The sequence below is a fragment of the Myripristis murdjan genome, chromosome 18 (assembly GCF_902150065.1).
Source record: "Myripristis murdjan chromosome 18, fMyrMur1.1, whole genome shotgun sequence".
Taxonomy (NCBI): Eukaryota; Metazoa; Chordata; class Actinopteri; order Holocentriformes; family Holocentridae; genus Myripristis; species Myripristis murdjan.
The window spans coordinates 1,671,290-1,689,217 of NC_043997.1; the positions used below are offsets into that span (position 1 = coordinate 1,671,290).

At 44.6% G+C, this 17,928-nt stretch overlaps 1 protein-coding gene and 1 long non-coding RNA gene across 3 annotated transcripts in view; one reads left to right on the forward strand and one right to left on the reverse strand.

The window, feature by feature from the left end:
- Window positions 1-17,928, reverse strand: part of LOC115376640 (CD226 antigen-like) — a 122,131-nt gene that overhangs the window by 33,130 nt on the left and 71,073 nt on the right. The window lies entirely within an intron of this gene.
- Window positions 17,782-17,928, forward strand: part of LOC115376755 (uncharacterized) — a 7,323-nt gene continuing 7,176 nt past the window's right edge. Inside the window, exon 1 of the long non-coding RNA XR_003929848.1 lies at window positions 17,782-17,839. This is a non-coding gene — a long non-coding RNA (uncharacterized LOC115376755). The remainder of the gene's footprint in view (window positions 17,840-17,928) is intronic.

Sequence of the window (17,928 nt, forward strand, 5' to 3'; positions counted from 1 at the left end):
AAATATTTTTGTCAGGTGACAGGTAGTGATACAGGAGGAGAGGCTGGAGGAGGTAGAGGAGGAGAGGCAGGAGGAGGTAAAGGAGGAGAGGCTTGAGGAGGTAAAGGAGGATAGGCTTAAGGGGGTGGAGGAGGAGACGCTGGAGGAGGAGAGGCTGGAGGAGAGGCTGGAGGAGGTAAAAGAGGAGAGGCAGGAGGAGGTGGAGGAGGAGAGGGTGGAGGAGGTAAAGGAGGAGAGGTAAGGAGGAGAGGCTTGAGGAGGTGGAGGAGGAGAGGCTTGAGGAGGTGGAGGAGGAGAGGGTGGAGGAGGTAAAGGAGGAGAGGTAAGGAGGAGAGGCTGGAGGAGGTGGAGGAGGAGAGGCTGGAGGAGGAGAGGCTGGAGGAGATACCTGCTTGTCTTTCTTTAGTTTCCTTTAACTTACAACATTACAGAATTATTAAATACTTGTAGGCACAGCACAAAAGGTAAGAACAGCTGTTTATCAAGAGATGATTTCAAAATTATCTATTTTAGATTTAGATGAATCACTGAGGGATTTATTTATGCAATCTTTCAGTTTTTTAGCCAGAGGTGAAGATGAACAGCAGTCTCTCACAGTGGACTCCCTCAACACACACACACACACACACACACACACACACACACACACACACACACACAGGACACATAAAGAATGTGGGCACAAACCCAGGATCTTCTTGCTGCGTCCAGAAGAGCCTCAAACACTTTGGATGTTTGCTTCAGTTGTGAATTCAAACCACTAGATGTCAGTAAAGAGCCACCAAGCAGCAGCAGGATGACACAACGCTCCATCAGAGGATCTTCACATGTTTAAAGGTGTGTTTCCACTACAGAAGGACCATTACGCTCTGCACTGGGCCTACTGGCAGAACCAGAGCTGTTAAGTTTTTACCGTAGTCGAATAATATAGAAATACTGTATAGTATTAGTACTGGTGTTAGTATTAGTATTGTAGTTATAGATTACTCTCTGTACCATTCTCTTTCATTCCGTTTCTGGATTTGGCAGTGCAGTAGATATAATTTTACAAAGAAATTTCAGAGATACACGCAGAGATGTGAAAACGTGTGTGTGTGTGTGTGTGTGTGTGAATGCATGTGTGCGTTTGTTTTGAGGCTCCACTTCCTCCACTGAGCTCTACTTCCTCATTCATCAGGACATTCTTTCTGTTTTTAAGACGTCCAAGTTGTGTCCATTTTCACTTGGACTCAGAATAATCAGCTCTTTACATAAAGACACTTCATAGAGTTACAAAGTGGGCGGAGTTATTTTAGGCAGTAAAAATCTTTTTCCTAAATGCAAAACTTTAACAGCTGGATGGATACGAAACTCTGCTGTTGAATCATCAGTGCAAAAAACAAAAAAAACAAAAAACTGTTTACAGAACAACTTTAGAAGATAAGTCAACTACGAGTCCCATAGTGCACTGCTTCAAGACACAGCCAATCAGAGAGCCTCAGATTGTGTTGCATTAGGATGACGTCGACTCAGTCATCTGCCTTAATCTGGACTATGACAGACATGAGTTTTTAGCTTTTAGCTCAGCAGCCTGGAAGACTACAACACTGCTGCAAACAGCAGCAGATCACCAGGGATCCACTGAACTCACACAGCCACAGGTTTCCTTTTTAACGGTACTTCATAGTGACCGGCTGCTGAGTGTGTTTGGTAAAAACAGGCACACACACAGACATCTGTTCATTTCCTTTCAGCAGAACCACAAGCATCAGCTCCAGGATGACGCTGTCAGTTTCTCAGGCTCCATTCACACAGAACAGCTTCATGTGCAACCTGAACTGCACACACACACACACACACACACACACACACACACACAGACACACTCCATGTCTACACTAAGTCCAACTGAAAACACATTCTTGATGTCCGATCCAAATTCCTGTTTTCAGACTCTGCTTTCAAACAGCCTTTAGTTCACAGTGAAACTCCTCACTATTCCCCTGTCAATCATGAGCTGATACCAGATGAGGTCCTGGATCACAGCTCAGTGTTTTCACACCACAACACCAGAGCAGCATCTTTAGTTTGACACACCTCAGCAGATATTTTCCTAAACCCTGTTTCTGCAGGAGGAAAACATCAGAGCAATGTGGACAAACAAGATGGAGCCTCCACTGCTGCCCCAGCCGGCTTGGTGCATGTCACACTTTGGCCTGAGGGTGGCGCTAGAGGAAAGGTCATGAGGTCACCAAAGGTCTAGAGATGTGTTGCCTTTAAATGAAGAGCTGAACAACAGACAGACACATGGCAGTGCAGAGACAGATTCAGGGCTGTAGCGTCTCTTAGTGTCCCAGCTGACAGCGAGCCAGGCAGCTGCCATCTAGGTTGTACCTATACACCTATATACCTATATACATATATATCTTTATATCTATATACCTATGTACCTATATACCTATATACCTATATACCTAATACCTATATACCTATATACCTATATACCCAATACCTATATATCTATTTACCTATATATCTATATACCTATATACCTAATACCTATATACCTATAAACCTATATACCTATATACCTAATACCTATATACCTATATACCCAATACCTAATACCTATATACCTAATACCTAATACCTATATACCTCTATACCTCTATACCTAATACCTATAAACCTATATACCTATATATCTATATACCTAATACATATATACCTATATACCTATATACCTACATACCTCTATACCTCTATACCTATATACCTAATACCTATATATCTATTTACCTATATACCTAATACCTATATACCTATAAACCTATGTACCTATATACCTAATACCTATATACCCAATACCTAATACCTATATACCTAATACCTAATACCTATATACCTATATACCTCTATACCTCTATACCTAATACCTATAAACCTATATACCTATATATCTATATACCTAATACCTAATACCTATATACCTATATATCTATATACCTAATACCTAATACCTATAAACCTATATACCTATATATCTATATACCTAATACCTAATACCTAATACCTATATACCTATATACCTACATACCTCTATACCTCTATACCTCTATACCTATATACCTAATACCTATATACCTACCTGTATAACCTGGGATCACATGGCACAGCTACAACCAGAACTCCTGCACTGCTCTGACCACCAGGGGTAGACGAGCTTCTTCTGGCTGTTTGAGTGAATTCATAGGTCAGAGTTGGACTGCGCAGTTCAGCAAATTTTAAGGTTCGATTTTAAGGTTCTCTTAATAGTTTTTAAATGTCTTAGGGGTCTTGGGCCTTCTTATCTTTTGCTTTTACCTTATGAACCCTCGCGGACCCTCAGGTCCTCCGACACCGGCCTGTTATGTATTCCCAGAGTTAAAACACGAACACACGGTGAGGCATCTTTCCAGTTTTATGGCCCCCGATTGTGGAACAGCCTGCTAGAGGACCTGAGGGCCGCAGAGAACGTTGAGATTTTTAAAAATAGGCTCAAGACCCACCTATTTAATTTGGCTTTTAACTCGTGCTCTTAATATACTCTTTCTTTTAACCTGACTTTTATTTAATGCTATTTTTATACCCTATACCTTTTGTTTGACTTTTAACTAAATGTTCTTATATATTTATACATGCTTATTTTAACTTTTATTAATGTTCTTATATATTTATATTTTTATTTTATATATTTTTATTTCTCTATATACTTTTATATTCTTATCTTATATTTTCATACTTTTATCCCATATATCCAGTGTTTCCTCAGTGGGGGCCCTCTGCGCTGGGGGCTGTTATCGGCTGGGGCTGGGATGTCTCTTCTCGTGGGGCTCACCAGCTGGGGTGGGTGGGGGCTCTGTGGTGGTGCCCGCTGCAGTGCCGTGGGTCCTCTGCCTACCTGTGGCTTGGTGGGCCCCTGAGCTGTGGCGTCCTGGCCTGGGCCGTGGGCAGCCCCCAGCGCAGATGGCAGCGCTTCCTGACTTGGTTCCTCTGTACTCAGCCAAACAAACATTATGTGCGTGTGTGTGTGTGTGTGTGTGTGTGTGTGTGTGTGTGTGTGTGTGTGTGTGTGTGTGCGTATCTGTGTGTGTGTGTGTGTGTGTGTGTGTGTGAGAGAATCGTGGGGTGGGGGTGGGGGGCAGGGGGTGTTTTTAACATGTAAAGCACTTTGTGCTACATCTCATGTATGAAAAGTGCTCTACAAATAAAGTTTTGATTTGATTTGAAATGTGAACTCTGCAATGTTTTCCATTGCTGGATGCAACTGATTCCTCTGTGGCTCTCAGCAGGTGTTTCTGTATTACTCAGTCCCACTACAATCAGACCAATATCTTCTATCCTCTCTTACTGATAGTAATACAACTGTTACTATAATTGTTCTGACTACCACTATTACTGTTATCAGAAGTTGTATTATTATTGCTATTAGTGTTATTATGGTTACTACTGTTGTTGCAACACTATTAGTATTGTCATTACTGCTACTATCACCACTAGTATTACTATACAACCCTATGCGGAACTGCATCATTCTATGTCCTGTGATCTGCTCCTCCCACCTCTCTGAGGTGCTTCATGAGCCAGTTATCGTTTCATCTCATTTGCATAATTTCTTTGTGTATTTAAAAAAAAAAAACATTTTCACTGTGGTTTCTCCATTTCTCCATTTTAACACAGTGGAACCAAATTTAACTAAACTAGAATAAAGTATACTATTAGTATACTACTAAGTATACTATAGCATACTAATTAGAAGTTACTGTTGAGGGAAAAAAAAAACCCTCACCCAGAGAGAGGAAGGGGGCGGGCTTTACTTGGTGCCTCAGATCAAATTCAAAGTGTTGGTCTCAGTTCGCCATTCTGAAGCATGGAGGGCACAACTCTACCACGGCTGCTCCGTGAGTACACTCTGTATGTGTGTGTGTGTGTGTGTGTGTGTGTGTGTGTGTGTGTGTTCCCAGTTTTTCAGTGGTTATTTTAATGACATTTCAGTTTGGTTGGGTCAGGGTACTGGGTAACAGAGTAATGGGTAACAGGGTACTGGGTAACAGAGTAATGGGTAACAGGGTACTGGTTAACAGGGTAATGGGTAACAGGGCAGGGTACAGGGTAACAGAGGGGTAATGTGCATGAAAAGTCTCTTGGACGATGCTGTGAGAATGAGAACAGCTAAAAGGTTTGAAGACAAGATAAACTTCACTGTGGGGAAACTGGAACACACTGTAGAAAATAAAACATTAAAAATACTGAGGAATAATGACGAAACATCTTTGTGATGTTTCTATAGTACAACATGCATTTTGTTGTTGATACAGGGGCCCCTCAAGGATGTGTTCTTTCCCCTGTCCTGTTTTCTGTGTATACAAATGAAATGACACTTCATCACAGTACTTTTAAATTATTTAAATATGCAGATGACATGGCACTAGTGGGACTGTTTCACAAGAATGGCAGCATATCTGACTATGCTGAACATGTTTTTAAGTTAGATGGTGTAAGACCAGCTCACTTTTTATTAATGCAGATAAAACAAAGGAGCTAATTCTTAACCAAACAGGTGTTCCAACACCACTGATATTAACTAATTAATCTGTGGAAATTGTTAAATGTTTTAAGTATTTGGGTACAGTCATTGATGATAAGCTGAACTTCACTGAAAAAGCTGATGCTATATGCAAAAGGGCCAGCCAAAGGCTGTTTTTAATTAGGAAACTGAAGGGCTTTGGAGTCAGCTGTAATATTCTTGAGAGGGCATATGTCAGCCTGACAGAGAGTGTCATTACTTACAACATCTCTGTCTGGTATGGTTACTTGACTCTAGACAATAAGAACAAGCTGTCCAGAATTGTTAAAATGGCAGGGAAAATTATAGGGCAACCTCAAAAAACATTAGATAGTCTACACAGCACTGAAGTACACAGAAAAACCATGAAAATATTAGATGATGACACCCACCCCCTCCATCCTGAATTTGAACTGCTTCCCATAGGGCGGCAATATAGAGTACATATGGCAAGGAAAAAGATATACAAAGACTCTTTTATCCCAAATGCAATTTCCATGGTCAATAAACTATGGAAATGCTAGATGAAGGGGAGATGTAGACAAGAGCGCTATAAATGGACTGGAACTGGTGCTTGTTGCCTTGTGTCTGATGTGTATGCTTGTGCAGGTGGGCTAAAGGGAGGGGGGTACATGTGATGTGCTATATCAGCCTCGTGGTTATATGTCTATGTTTAATGGAATGAGTGTGTCTTCTAATGTATTCTATGTGTTTTATTTGTCACTCTGATGATCAGTCAGAGCTTTGGTTTGGGCTCACCTCTGTCTCTCAGATCACAGGGGATTAGACAGGAAGTCATGAGAGGACAGCACCTCAGTCCACTGACATCACACATTTGGGGCCCTATCTTGTGCCACTCGCTACCCGTTGCCACTACCTGCTACCTGTGAATTATGCATTTAGCAGCTTCCGCTATCCTTAAACGGTATCTAGCGCCCACGCTACCCGCTATACATTATGCCAACTCTGTTATTTGCACCTGGAGGTGTGTACGTGGGCGTGTTTATGTGCTTTCCCTACATCCCATTTGAGCTGTTACAAGAGCGCGCCCAGGCACCTTCAATGCGCGTCCACTTGGACACACGTGGACATGCACATGCGGCTTCACCTCCCAAATAAAAAGCCGCTTTGCTTTAGCCTCAGTTGAACCTCTGAGAAAATGGCAGAGATGGTACTAAATTGTGATGTTCCTCTCTCCATCACGCAATGCTAAATCCCCAAATAACGGGTTTAGGGACTCTGGCGCAAGACAGGGCCCTTAGTGTATGGGAACTGCTCAGATAACCAGTCTAGAGACCCTGTTTTTTTTTTTTTTTTTTTATAGGTATATAGGTATTAGATATATAGGTATTAGGTATATAGGTATATAGGTTTATAGATATATAGATATATAGGTGTATAGGTACAACCTAGATGGCAGCTGCCTGGCTCGCTGTCAGCTGGGACACTAAGAGACGCTACAGCCCTGAATCTGTCTCTGCACTGCCATGTGTCTCCTGTATTTGAGCTGCACACAGTTCACTCTCAAATGTCTCAGTAGAACCAAATGACTGTCCAGCAGCATGAAAGCCCCTGCAGATGAGATCTCCCAGTGTTGTGTGTGCAGCACAGAGGCTGGTTGTCTGAACTCTCTTCTCTGATTGGTGGAAAACCTCAAACCAACCGGACTCTCATTTCTGTCCTCAGTGCTGACGGTGTGGCTGTGCTGCAGGCCCAGCAGAGGTTAGTGCACTTCCTCCATCACACTCACACTCTAATTTAACCCTGAGAGGTCATTAGGGGTCAAAGCAGAAAACTCACTGGAGCCCAACGGCCTTTGTTATCTCTCTCGTTTCCTTCCTCTTTCTTATTTTTCTCTGCTCAAAGTGTTTGTGCAGAAAAAAAAGAGATAAGACCAGAGGATCATCTACAGACTTACCAAATTTAAAGTTTCAATAATTTTGCTATGGTTGCTATGGTGTCCTTGGTTGTTTAAGTGCAACTTGCTGCTTAGCCGTTGTTAGGGTGTTCTGCATGGTTGCGAGGGTGTCTTTCGTGGCAGCTGCTATGGTGTCCTGGGTCATTGCTAAGGATTTGCTAGGTGGCTGATATGGTGTCCTGGGTCAATGCTAAGGTTTTGCTAGGTGGTTGCTATGGTGTCCTGGGTCATTGCTATGGTTTTGCTAGCTGGTTGCTATGGTGTTCTGGGTTGCTGCTAAGGTTTTGCTAGGTGGTTGCTATGGTGTCCTGGGTAAATGCTAAGTTGTTGCTAGATGGTTGCTATGGTGTCCTGGGTCGTATATATATATATATATATATATATATATATATATATATATATTAGCCTATATTATATAACAGTAGCAGTACAACTCAGTAGCTTTTTAGGCTTTTCAGAGTTAGTTGTGCTTGGAGGTTTAATGGTGTGTGATCCAAGCAGGCGGTGTTCATAATGTGTTGTTGTTGCTCTTATAGACTGCACTGGAATCCTGTGTTGTTGAGATTCAGCTGATTTCTTGTTGTGAGCTTGTCTTTGGGAGCTCCTGGGCTGTTAATCCTGCAGAAATGCAGGTGAATGTTTGTCTCAGATAATTAATTGACAGTAATTTTGGGCACGCTATAATCCGCCGATGTCAATAACTATGTTTTTTTTCAATGACTACTACTACAGCAGCAGCTTGATTGACTTTGCAGTGGTTTTAATATTGAGTTCTACTTCATATATATTTTTTGTATGCATGTGCTATGCGATTTAAGCTCTGGCTGATCCTGCCTACTCAGCCACGGACCTCACTGTGCGTTAAGTCATGATATACATTGAAAGGACAAATCCAAAGCATTAATGTTAAAAACACCTCAATCTTGGTGATGGATTTTGGGCATGTGTGTCTGAGTTAACGGGAACTTTATTTATTTTTTATACCGTAAGTGTTGCAATATTGGGGCATGGATGAGGTGCACGGAATAGCGACACAGTGTGGGACTACAAATTTACCAAAGTGAATCCGCCTTCGGACTTTCCCGTTAAAGCACCACAGCGTCTAGCTGTGGGGGTGGGGTGGGGGGTGGGGGTTACACAAGACAGGTACACAATAAGCGATAGAGAAAAAACAGGCCAAGCAGGTTAGCAGGCAGGACGACAAGATAAACTTACCAGGGGATAAAATATTAAAAACACAGGTTAGAACAAGGAATGAGGAATATTTACAACATGAACAGCATATTTACAGCATCACAGTGTGACCTGGGCAACGTCAGCGGGTATGAGCATACAACGTAAGGTGGGGGCTGAATTAGATGGCAGAAAGCAGTTGCAGGCTGCAGTGAGTATGTGTGAGATGGCCTCTTTGAAGGCCGGGATAGAGATGAAGTTGTCCAGTTTTAGGAGTTTTTGCAGAGCATTCCAGTCAGTGGCAGCGGCTGACTGGAAAGATGCATGACCAAGGGAGGATCTGGATTTAGGGGTTGCTAACTGTATGCGCAGAGAAGACCGGGTGTTGTATATGACGGGGAGTCGGTGCAGCAGACGAGACAGATAGGGGGGTGTGCGGTGAAGGAGGGTCTTGTAGATGAGGGTGAGCCAGTGAATATGGCGGCGGGCGTGAAGTGAGGGCCAGCTTACCAGTGATTAAAGGGTGCAGTGGTGGGTGTTGAAGGGGGCATTAGTGGCAAAGTGGATGTCAGAGTGATAGAGTATGTCAAGTTTTGCGAGAGTGCCCTTGCATGCGGATCTGTAGATAGTGTCGCCGAAGTCGAGTGTGGGGAGAATGGTCATTTTGATGAGAGTGAGTTTGGAGGAAGAAGTGAAGGCGTGACGATTTCTTTAGAGGAAACCAAGTTTGGCCTTGACTTTGGACTGCAACCGTGAGATGTGGTGAGAAAAGGAAAGCGTGGAATCTAACCAGGTGCCCAAGTACTTATAGGTGGGAATGTGCTCCAGGATAGCTCCCTCACAGGTGGAAATGTTTAATGGAGACGGAGAGGGAGCACCCTTTCGGTGAAGCCACATGGCCTTTGTCTTGGAGGTGTTGAGTGACAGTTTCAGTTGAGAGAAGGCATGTTGTACCTGGAGAAAGCTATCCTAGAGTGTGGATTGGACAGAGGAGGGGGACGGACTGGAGGCATAGAGTATTGTGTCATTGACATAAAGGTGGATGGATGAGTTTCCAGCAACTAGGGGAATGTCATTGATGAAGATGGAGAACAGTTGTGGACCGAGTACAGAACCTTGAGGGACACTCTTAGGGCTCTAGTTTCCCGGCGCAGCGCGGGGTGGCGCAGTGAGGCGAACCCCGCGCAGAGCTAGTTTCGACCGGCGAAACGGGAGAGGCGGACAGTGTCCAAGTTTCGCAGGCGGAGGTTCGCCGAGATGGGAGTGGCGGCGCAGCGGGGGGAGGTGCCGACAGATTCGGCTTGGCACAGTGACAGTTTCGTGCCAAAAGGCTTCGCCGAGGTGCGCCAAAAGCTCGCCATCTGAAACCACGTCTACTTTCAGCGCAAGGCGGAGCAGAGCCGGCGCAGTGGAAGTTTGGCTGGCTGGCGCACATCACCAAAACCTCACAATCAGCACAAATGGTGCCAATCTCCTTTGATCTGACATCAGCTGTGACGGGACAGTTGATATGGAGATATATGTATGTGCTGATTGTGATCGTAGCATTGAATTGTGGTTTTTTCGGTATTTATTGCATCGTTCATGTGTCTGACATCCCGGAAGCCTGCCTGTGAGGTTTTGGTGACGTGTGCGCACTGCTCGCCGGTCTCCGCTCCGCGCCTGTCTCCTGAGCTCCGCTCCGCCTGCGGCAATAGACCTCCATGTCAGCTGTGTAAACTTTCATTACGCCTTCGCGCAGCGCATTTTAAAGGTGAGGACAGGGGCTCATTTGATTGGTTATATGTGAATCGGCTGTGTCAAACCCACTCCATGCCTTCCCTCCTCCCCTCCGCCGGTAGGAGGGATGGCGGAGTACTTGTGCCACCGAGAACGGCATGCCAAACTTGGAAAATCCGCCTGGCCACACCCAGTTGGCGAAGCGCATCTGCGCTACGCCCCCACCTCGCCTGGTCTGCGAAACTAGAGCCCTTCGTGACAGAGAGGGGGCGAGAGAGTGAGTTGTCAAATCTTACACGCTGCACCCGGTGGGAAAGATAGTTGGAGAACCAAGCCAGTGAGAGATTAGTGACCCCTATACTGCTCAGCCTGCTGATGAGGATAGGGTGGTCAACAGTGTCAAAGGCTTTGGCAAGGTCGATGAATATGGCAGCACAATGTTGTTTGGCGTCTAGAGCAGAGGTAATGTCGTTCAGCACCTTTAAAGTAGCCGTTGTACACCCAAACCCAGCACGGAAGCCAGACTGAACGCTGGACAGAATATCGGAAGTATTAAGATAGGTTGTGAGCTGCTTGTTCACAAGCTTCTCAAAAACCTTGGACACACAGGGGAGGATGGAGATGGGACGATAGGGTCGGACTGCTCACCACCCTTAAACAGGGGGAGGACAATGGCTTCTTTCCAATCTGTGGGTATTTCGGCAGTGTGGAGTGAGAGGTTGAAAATGTCGGTTAAGGGTGCTGTAATGATGGGAGCCACAATTTTAATAAAAAATGCGGGAAGGTCGTCAGACCCAGCTGCTTTTTTGGGGTCCAGAGCAGACAGTTCCTTTAGTACCTCTCCCTCTGTGAGGGGCCGCAGGGAGAAACTGTGTGGGAAGGCAAGGGTGTCGGGGTGGTTGGGAGGACTACGGACGGTGGGTGGCAGGGTGGTGGAGCTTCTGGGCTGTGTGGTCTCAAAGACAAAACCGGACTGTATGAAATGACTGTTGAAAGTGTCTGCCATAGCATTCTTGTCTGTAATGACAAGATCGTTCGCTTTGAGTGAGAGGGGCAATGATGAGGGCTTGTTCTCAAGTTTTCTGACTGTTTTCCAAAAGGTGCAGGGATTGGAGTTGCATTGGGTGAATTGGGCCTTATAGTAACCAGATTTGGCCTGTCGCACGGCTTGGGTGGCCTTATTACGGAGCTGCCGAAAGTGGAGATGATCATTGGGAGAACTCGATAAGCGAGCTTTTCTCCATGCAGTGTTCTTTTGGTTTAGAAGAGATGTGAGCTCATGGGTGAACCAGGGGCTGTGACGGTTCTTTATCCGTCATCCGTCATCCGTCAAATGTCAAACTGGGCTCCTAGGGGGAGCACAACATGGCATTGGGAAAAAAACACCCCAGCACAATAAGCACATATTAAACATTACAACATGACTTGAGACATTGCACATGTGGAAGGAGGAAGGGATTGGGGGAGGGGGCTACGGCGCTCCGCACCCACAAACTGCACTGTAACAGAAGTGGGGGGCCAATGAGGCGTTGAATTTCAAGGGATGCGTGTATGTGTGTCCTTGTGTATGTGTGTGCGTAAGTCCAGGACCATCTTCCCCACAACAGTGTCAATATTGTCTCTGCCGTCTGATAAGATGACAACCCTGGCCGTTGCCCGGGAGACGGCCTCGAGAGTCCTGAACAGAGTAGAAGTTCCCGGGTGGAGGGTGATGGGGAGGGAGTGTGTATGTGTGTGTGTGTGTGTGTGTGTGTGTGTGTGTGTGTGGGAGGTTGATGGGGAGGGAGTGGGGGAGAGCGGCTGTCTGCATAAACATCCAGGAGAAAGTGAAGATAGCGGCCTTCCAAGGTCGCTGGGGCGCCAAATTGTGGATAAAGTGATTGTTTTGGTCAGGCTGACTCTGCAATTTCCATCAGCCTTGAGTCTCTGTGGTTCTCTCGGTGATTCCGAATAATTTCAAATCATGGCACATTTCCTCAGCGTCGAGCTTCCAACTTCTCCAAGTTGTTACACATCTGGCGTAAAAGTCCAGGAATTACGCACAACGCATGAGTCTGAGTGTTGTTAGCTCGGCCCAAACCTTCTATGGCTGGCAGCTTCTCCAGAGCCAAAAGCGCTGCCAACACCCTCTGAACTTTGCGATAAATCAGGAATCCACCAGCACCAAACAGCAGAAATCCTGTTATCATAAATCCAATCATGTAGACGTCTTCAACATCCTCGACAGAAAGAATCGACAGGCACACAACCCTCCACTGATCCCAGGAGTCGATGGTGTATCCGGTGGCAAACGTTCCGTCCAATACTAGCACTGTTAACTAGCTAACGTTAGGACACATTCACCCGTAGGTTATTTGTCCACGTCGTGAGCATTTAAGAAAGTCCAAATTTTGCAAGGGGATGAGCGAGTGAGAGGGGCTAGCGACCTGGCTAGTGGGTAGCTTACCGGGAAGGGGTTGTGTGTGTATGAGGATGGGAGGAGGGGAGCCGGGTGGCTAGAGAGATGGCAAGCTAGCCTGGTGAGCAGGTTAGCTAGCCGGAGCAGAGGCTGGTAGACAGAGAGAGAGAGGTAGAGAAAGGCCAACCTGGCTAGCGAGCGAGCTAGCCAGGCAGGGGCTGAGCAATGTGAAAGGGGAGCACTGCTGGGAACACCGAAGGCTGGGATGGTAGCGCACTGGATGGATGAAGTAGAGCCGGAGGTTTGGAGGGGTTTGCCAGGAGTGGAGCTGGTGCCCGGTAGCCAGAAAGCAGGAAGCAGGAAGCCAGCGGAAGCAGCAAAACGAAGTAAATGAAGTTGTGGTCTCATGTCTGTTTATTGCAGATGTGGAAATGTACCTCTGGTGCACCGAGGCTCAAGCTCACCTCATCACAACCCGACGTGAAGAAGCTGGCATATAGCCACCAAGTGCAGGGCTCACAGGGCATGTCACCATGACGCATCATGAAAACCCTCCATTAGGGCTCACAAAGAAAGTTTTTTCTTTTGGTTTTTCTTCAAATCATTTCCATGAGAATTGGGCTGTGATAGGCTATCCTAGTCCAGTAAATGTTGTAATGCTGTTCTTGTTCTCCGTTCTGAAACAACCCCTTTTTTCATCATTCTGATTGACTGCTGTTTAATCCACAGTTTCTGATTGGCTGCGATTACTAATTAAGTGACACCTCAATAAAGATTGTTTGTCAAAATTGTCAATTTGTAAAGTGCAGGCTTTTTTTTTTAATTAAAAAAGAATACTAATTATAACTACAAAACAAGATAATAATCACTTAAAATTAAGGAAAGACGACCAAACTACATGATATTTAATGGGGAGTGGAAAGCAACCTGGATGATGTACAGGGGGGAGCTGGCCCAAAAAAGGTTGAGAACCACTGTCTTAGTGTGAATATTAGTATTTAGTATGAAGTATTCATATTAGTCTTAAGTATTGGTATTAATATTTGGTACAAGTGTTTAGTATCAAGTGCAAAATACTGTTACAGCAGCAAAATGTGTTCAGTAACCCATATGTATCACAGTATCAGCTGCAGAGCTGCAGGACGCAGGACACTGGGATTCATGTGGGACAGAGGGAGATAACACAGGGCCTCTTATTAAGGTTATTAGGGTAACCTGCTGCTCTAAATTATTGGAGCCTATGGAATTTTCATCTTGTTATCTTAATGATGATTAAAACAAATAAATAGAATGAACTTCATTCAATAGTTTGCTTATTAACCAGACCTGCTTCTTTAGTGACCAGGACAGGCCAATGTTTAACATTACAAACAAACTGATAGTAAAATAAGTGTATCTTCCTGGAAATGACACTAATCACTGAAGTGTAAGACACTGATTGTGTCATGCGGGACGCGGCCCAGATGATCTGATTTCCTGGACTGTCCCAGGCCATATGGGACGGCTGGTCACCCTGCACTTCACTGCACTTCACTGTGATGCTCTTCTCCTTTTCTGATTTAAATATGAAGTTGTGTTGAAGCTCCCACCCACTGTGAAGTGGCTGCTCTGTGGCTTTGTGCAGTTAGGAAGTCTCTGCTGCTGTTCTGCTTTATTGTTCACTGCTAGTAGTTCTTTATTTAAAATATTAAAATATACATTTATTTTAAATTATTTTTAAAACGCTAATTAATCACTGATTTGTCCTTCATCCCTCCTCTCCACCCCCACCCAGTCTCCCTGACTCTCAGGCCCAGCACAGCTCAGCTGTTTGTTCGTAAGTCTCTTGATCTGAGCTGTGAGGAAGACTCTGCTGGATGGACGGTGAAGAGGAACACGACCACAGAAACCATGACAGAGTGTGGAGACACCTGGGGAAAACTAAACGCTTCCTCCTGCAGAATCAGTTACACATTCCCAGGTGACAGTGGAGTTTACTGGTGTGAGTCCAGAGAGGGAGCAACCAGCAACACCGTCAACATCACCGTCACTGGTGAGTCCACACAGCAGCTACTCAGTATAAAAACATAAAGAAATCATTTATTCATATCAGTCTGTGTGTTTCTCAGAAAAATGTGGCCAAATAAATCATTCTCACCAGAGACAAATAATAGAAACTTTAACAACACTAACAACAATACTACTACTAATTAATTATAATAATGATAACAACCAGTTTTAGAACCGAGTTTACCAAATGCTTAAAGGGTTAGTTTGGGTTTTTTGAAAAGTGCTATATGTATACTACTACTACTATATATATATATACATATGTGTGTGTGTGTCACATGCCGTGCTGCACCACCCAACACACACTTGTGTTGGGTGGTGGACAAACAGGTTCATTAATAAAATGGTGAAGCAAATACAAATACAAAAGCAAATGATCAAATAATCCATTTATTGCAAATTAATAACCACTCAAAAGAAGTATCTTAAGTCAACATAAGTAACTATTAAGAAATAACTATTTACAAATTAAAATAAATTCTCATTTATGAACAAATAATCACTCAATCTTATTTCAACGTAAATAACTCTTAACAAATACCTATTTACATTGTAAATTAAATTTACATTTTAAAATATATTACTGTTTCTCTTTAATACCCTGCTTTGTGTCAGAGTGCTTTTGTCATGTGCCTAGCTGCACATTTGGCATTCCCTGTTTGAACATGCGGGTGCAGCCAGGTTTGTCCTTTCAGCTTTTTCCTTGGGTCAGTTTGGACCTGAAACAGAAACAAACTCACAAAACCAGAAATTTTACACATCATGCCCTCTGTCATGGTTGAAAATCTCTTCCCCTGTTCATTGCTGAGAAGTCTCAGTTTAACTGGAGATGGGGACAAGCAGGGCTGCTGCAGCCAGCAGACTCAGACCAGGCTACGTGTCTGCCCTCTCACTGAACTCACCTGTCAACTCTGGCATTATCTCTGCCTGGTTTTTCCTGTATCAGGACAGAAAATAGCAGGAAACAAAATACAGAACAATACAGAGTAATGCAAGTATCCTGCTTTCCAGAGAAATCACATTACTGCAAAGTTTTCAATCAGAAATCATTTTACACCACAGTCTAACCCTCATGTTCAACTGACTTTATTTCATCACTGATCCATCTGATTGTTTTTTTCACTTGAATTTAGACATGCAAACTCCATAATTACTGGTGAGGCAGCTTTGTGTTTGCAGCAGACACGTCCCAGAGGATTATATTCTAGCAACAGACAAACCTGCTGCAGAGCGCCGCTCTGTTTACGGCCGTCTCAGCGTCTGAAACAGTTTGCATGTTCTGCAGTTCTGCTCACATGGCTGTCACTGCTTTCCTCTTTCTTTGATAGAATAGAATAGAATAGAAACCTTTATTGTCATAACACGCGCCTACACACATAGGACGCAGTGATCAGAAAACGGGTTACTGGTATTTATCATGTATACAGGGATATGAATAACCGGGTTTCTCTGTGCTCCATGTAAACATCATATCCCAGATATGCTCAAAGCCGGGATACTAAAGACCTTGTAAACACAGTCAGTGAGACAAAGCTCCCTCAGGCCAGGTTTGAAGAGTTTTTACTGATGGCTGCATCTTCATCCTGAGGGGGATGTAGGCTGGGACCAGAGGCAGGCTGATGTGATCTGCCAAGCCCAAATATGGAAGGGGCACAGCTCTATTATACATAGGTGTACACGTGATCAAGCGTGTTGCTTCCTCTGGTGGGACAGTTCACGTTTTGTGAACTGTGTTGTGAAAGTGACAGTTTATGTGATGTTTATGTTATTGTGTCTGCTGTTGATAAAGCTGGTTTGATCTGGGTGGATTATAGATGGATTGAACTCCTCTATTCTGTGAGCTGGTGCCCTAGCAATAAGTTTTATATCCACACTGATGAGAAAAATGGGATGGTAGCCTGCTGGCTGGGTTGGGTCTTTGTTAGGTTTTGGCAGGAGTGAAATTCATGGCTGTGTTCATGTTTGCTGGGAACGTTGATTTTTGTTTATTTTAAATATCAGTTTGTAGAAGAGCTAGAATGGACCAGAAGTGTTTATAGAACTCAACAGAGAAGCCATCGGGCCCCAACCCAGGGTTTTGGTGAATCAGACATGTTGGTTTGCTCTTTGTCAAGCTGGAGGCCGATGCTGCTGAGAAATGAGCTGATGTCCTCTGTCCTCCTGATGAAGTTGTTTCTAAATGGATGAAATCCTGTGGTTTGTCTCTGTGTTCAGAGGGTCATGTGATCCTGCAGAGTCCTGTCCTTCCTGTGATGGAGGGAGCTGCTGTGACTCTGAACTGTACAACCAGGACTCCCTCCAGCCTCTCAGCTGATTTCTATAAAGATGGCTCCCTCATCAGGACTGAGTCTACAGGACAGATGACCATCCACAATGTTTCCAAGCCTGATGAAGGCCTCTATCACTGCACCATCTCTGGTAAAGGACAGTCTCCACCCAGCTGGCTGGCTGTGGCAGGTGAGGAAGTCGGTCTGACTTTGGTTTCTTTCCTGTCTTCACCTTCCAGAGTGTCTGCACTCAGGAGGACGGCAGAGGTTCATGTGAAAACTCTGTCTCACTTTGCAAAGAGAAGGAAAAGAGTCACCATTCAGCCCACTAGTGTCTCCTCTCTACATGAAACTGGAAGGAGGTCATGCACTCGCCTCCATCTGCTGGCCAGAAATCTAACAAAGAAACAGATTTGACTGACAGAGAAATGTTTGTAAAAGACAAGAAATCAATCCAGTCTGTTTTGTTTCAGTGAAACCCACGACTACAGCTCCTCCTCCTCTTCCTCCCACCTCCCCTCCTCCAACCTCCTCTACTCAAGGTTCAACTACACGCTCCAACTCCTCTTCTCAAGCTTCAACTCCTCCAAACTCCTCCTCCCCTCCTCCAACCTATTCCTCCCCTCCTCTGCCCCTCCGGTGGATCCTTGGATCTGCCTGTGGTCCGGTTCTCCTGGTTCTCCTGGTTCTCCTGGTGGTTTTGGTGCGGTACGTCTGCAGGAGGTCCAAAGGTGAGACACCGACTGTGCACATTATATTTCCGAATATTATTACACATTACCATTTGCTTTTGCTCTGACATCCCCTCATAAATTTCCAT